The following is a 5,000-nucleotide window of genomic DNA, read 5'->3' as shown; positions in this document are numbered from 1 at the left end:
TTCTATCGTCATCATAGTACAACAACAACAACAACAACAACAACAATAATAATAATAATAATAATAATAATAATAATAATAATAATAACAACAAAATAAATAAAATATTAAGAAACATCAGAATTAACATTATTGCCACTGCTTAAACAGACTAGCATTCTTACGCAATATAGCAATTTAAATAACTAAATGTCAACTTAATTCTTTATATAAGGAAAATAAAAATGCCCAATGAATAATAATAATTATTCGTCAAATAAAAAAAACTATACGAATAGTTAATATAAGAAAACACAAATTCAGAACATGCAAACAACACCAGTAAAACAAAAGAAATGAATCTGTCCTTTAATTATCAAAGCTCGCATAAAAATAGGCAACTGACACCGCCAGCACCGCGAGCGAGCGAGAGAGAGAGAGAAAGCGAGAGCACCGCGAGCGAGCGAGAGAGAGAGAGAGAGAGAGCGAGCGAGCGAGAAGAGAGAGAGAGAGCGAGCGAGAGAGAGAGAGAGAGAGAGAGAGAGAGAGAGAGAGAGAGAGATATTGCTGCCAGACACTGCAGAGACAAATCATTATTTGAATTCCAGGAAAAGTCAAGCAAAGTTCAAATATTTCAGTACAGGAATTTAATGCAATTTTTTTTTTTCGTTTTACATTTTCCACATATGTTCTGACTCTAAAATACAATTTATGTTTACACGAATTAATTACATAAAATACGCAAAAAACAATTATCTGGCTGATTTACAGTAAAGGCTACGTAGCCTATTTGCAAAAAGTCAAATTACATCGGAAATAGGCTCAGCCATATATATTACTTGTACAAATATTACGTTTCCAATATATTCATAAACACCATGTTCCTCCTCCTCCTCCTCCTCATCCTCTTTCTTTCTTTAACATATATTCCCTCTTATATCTTGAGACATTAATTGTTACAAGGCTATACACAAACTCAAATTCGTAATCAGATATTCGAAGTTATCACAACCAACAAAGAGAGAGAGAGAGAGAGAGAGAGAGAGAGAGAATCATACAAGACATTCAGACATCCAATAATCATTTATAACAAACACCGAATGAGGCCATAGTGTTGCAAGACATTTTCACCTTTTTGATAAGGATCCTTCTATATCCTGCGCTCCTTGTCACATGCCGTTTTTTTTCCCTTGGCAAACTCTATCTTTAATCTGAACAAAAGTCAACGTTAATTTTCCGTCTGTTGCTTAGTTTCTTGAAATAAACGTTAGCCTATCCTAGAAACGTCTGAATTCACATGTAGGGGGGTTGGAACGTTTATTTTCTAAGGTTCAAATGAATTTCGTGATTATTCATGGTTTCCGTCAAACTGTCCTGAATAAGCTGGACACAAAGCAATATGCAAAAAATTATTCAGTAAATTATGAAAAAAAAAATTGATCTAAGTGACTCTCTAATGTAATGAAGGCCTATCACTGAAAAGCAAGTATTATGGTTAAAGATGCCAAAAATACTTAAAATAAATTTTGGCAATGCAGAGACATCCTGCAAGTTGGCAACGTAACCGTATTTTTAGCACACCATACTAATCAAGTACCATGCAAAAAAAGAAATAATATAATACAAAACTCTCAAACACTAAAATACTGATAAATAATAGTTGCACAAGAACAGAGCAGCTGCATTTAGTCCAAAGTATAGTTTTCCTATGATAAATTAGAGGAATTCTTATCTACTGTCTACATTCATATGCTTGGTTATCCTTGGAGCGCAAAAAACTGTCCAGACAACTAAGCCAGACGATATATATCAATAAACCTCAATTAATTGAGAAACGTACATTCGGCACCTGAATCTATTCACTCAAAGGTCAGCCAATGACAATACAGTACAAAGAGCAAATAGTGTAATTAAAGATGAAATTTTATTTGGTTTCAGACGATAAACCTAAAGGTTTTCCTATTTCCTTACCCTCCAAAGCTGCTTTGCTCTCTCTCTCTCTCTCTCTCTCTCTCTCTCTCTCTCTCTCTCTCTCTCTCTCTCTCTCTGTGGCCTGTCCATATGTCCAACAATTACGATGTGATTCGTATGTCCGAATGTCCAGATACAAACAAGATAAATATAACAAGTAATTACCATTATATTTATTTATTTATATATAAATACGTATATATATTATAATATATAATATATATACATATCCACACATATGTACATACATTAAAAACACTGCGTGACCAAACGCATAAAAAAATAAACAGTAAGCAACAAGAAGGTCCACACATTTAACCAGCAGAGTTAAGGGCAAAACGGTCGAAAATAAAGATAAGCCAAACACTCTGATAGAGAATTGAAAAGCATCGCCATTATACAATCTTCACTTCGATCCAGATGTTTAACGCACTTAATAAGAGGCTATGAAAACATCTTATCAAGCAGTCAGGCAAAATGACTTCATACCATGCACGCCACATGAGAGAGAGAGAGAGAGAGAGAGAGAGAGAGAGAGAGAGAGAGAACGTAGTTTGAAGCTTCCACGTATTCAGGAAGATGCAATAGATAAATTTGCACGATAAATCGATAAGGTATATAAAAAAAACCACACAGGGATAAACTCAGAATGTGCCGGGTACATTTGAGAATACATTATATATTTGTTATTTTGCTTAACTGTTACAGCGTTTGAAATTAGGCATAAGTAACTTTTGAAATAATTTCTTCATAAACACAGACACACACAATATATATATATATATATAATTATATATTATATATATACTATATAATATATATTATATATATATTATATACACACACACGCATACCCATATATATATATTAGAGAGAGAGAGAGAGAGAAGAGAGAGAGAGGAGAGAGAGAGAGAGAGAGAGAGAGTCAACGAACGACCCTGTACCTGCAGACGTCTCGCAGGACTGCTGCAGTTTGGGGGGTAGGGGTAGGGGGGGTGGTTTAGGGGGAGGGGGGAGGGAAGAGAACATGAGGGGCAATTTCCCAGTCCAAAATAAAATAAACCGACTATCAAGCGCTATCATCGAATAATTGATCCACAATACACGTCCCGAGACCCCCTCGGCTGAGATGATTAATTTGGCTAAATCGGATTGGCATCATAGCTTCAATGAAAAGTTCATCCTCCCCGAGCACCAATGGGTAATAATCATAGGGGAGGAGGCGAGGAGGAGGAGGAGGAGGAGGAGGGGATACGGGTATTTTTGAGTATTATCAGCCAACGTTATTTTCGGTACTAACTTGTCATATCGGTATCTTGAGCATAAACATTAGTATGAGGATTAACTGTAATCGTAAATATAAGTTATAATTTCCCTTTGAATTGGAACATGATATATATATATATATATATATATATATATATATATATATATATATATATATATATCATATGTATATATAGCTACGATGATATAAGGTATTTACCAAAGTTGCATTTCCTTGTGACTCTCCATACACATGTTCCAGTGATCGCAACCGCCGCAACGAATGTACACACGTGTATTGGCGTACGTACACGGCTGGGTAGTAATGCAGTTTTCCTTCGCATTCAAGCGTTTAATCTGCCTGATTGCGATCGGTGTTGTGACAAGCGAAATTCCCCCAACAATTTACCTGCAAGATAAGTACTATCCTCCGGATTTTACAGAGTAACAAATATCGCGTAAGGAACATGACTGTTTTGAAAAATGAATTCAATCTCTCTCTCTCTCTCTCTCTCTCTCTCTCTCTCTCTCTCTCTCTCTCTTCTCTCTCTCTCATCACCATAAAAGTCGAAACGAAAGTGAAACAGGGACTTGGAACAAGTTTAAGGATATATATATATATATATATATATATATATATATATATATATATATTATATAAATATATATAAATATCGAGCACAATGTCCTTTAATCTAATTCGCTCTACCCTCGGAAATAATATATTTTTATATATCTTAACCGAAGGGGAATTTTTTTCGATAAGATTTGCCTGGGCCAGGGGGGGCGAACCTTATGGACCTTTCAAAACCCAGAAAGCAGTGAAGCGTACCTACTACACCACCGCGATATTTTGTATATAATCACGAAATGTATGACTTATATATATATATATATATATGTATATATATATATATATATATATATATATATATATATATTATATATATTATATATATATATATATATTTCTTGTATATCTCTCCGCTTTATTTAACCATTTCCCATTATCATCCTCTCCTCATTCTGCATTTTTATTGCCCAAATCCTCTGTCCTTTCTTTCTATTTTAGTTCCCGTAATATCCTCGTTATCTTTCCTTTCATCGTCTGCGCTGCACTTTTTCTTTCTTTTTCTCTCTCTCTCTCTCTCTCTCTCTTTTCTCCCCGCCGTCCTTTTCTTAACATTCTGTATTTTTCGTCCTTCGCCCGCAAATTTCAGATGTACCTCGGCAGAAGAAGAAGAAGAAGAAGAAGAAGACGACGACGACGAATGAGGAGGTGGTTCCCACAACCCCGTGGGTGGAGACCATCCGCCCCCCCTCCAACCCTACCCTAAAAACCCCAAAAACCTGCAAGAGCGTCGACGTCACTGGGGTATCGAGTGTCGCAGGTGGATGGATAAAACCCCCTTCCCCTCAACCCCAGAGAGATGGAAAGCCACTTCCTTCGAAAATACCCTCTTTTCTTTCTCTCTTTCGTTTTTCTTTCTTTCTTTCCTCGCGTACAAACGCACCCGCGAAGCAAAACTCTACAATGGAAAGATTCACTGACCTAACAAGCGGGGATCTGAAGCTAAATCATGATAAATGGCTGACTTTGGCGACAATTCTTTGGTAGAAGCTAGTACTCGGAACTATTTATAATAAGATGGTGTACGAATTATGATCCTCCTTCACTATTCATATATATTAATACACTTGAATACATATATATATATATATATATATATATATATATATATATATATATATACATATATAATACATATATATAGTATATATAT

Source organism: Macrobrachium nipponense, chromosome 10 (genome assembly GCF_015104395.2).
Source record: "Macrobrachium nipponense isolate FS-2020 chromosome 10, ASM1510439v2, whole genome shotgun sequence".
In the NCBI taxonomy this organism is placed as follows: Eukaryota; Metazoa; Arthropoda; class Malacostraca; order Decapoda; family Palaemonidae; genus Macrobrachium; species Macrobrachium nipponense.
The sequence above is the reverse complement of the archived record's forward strand: the minus strand, read 5'-3'. Positions refer to the sequence as shown.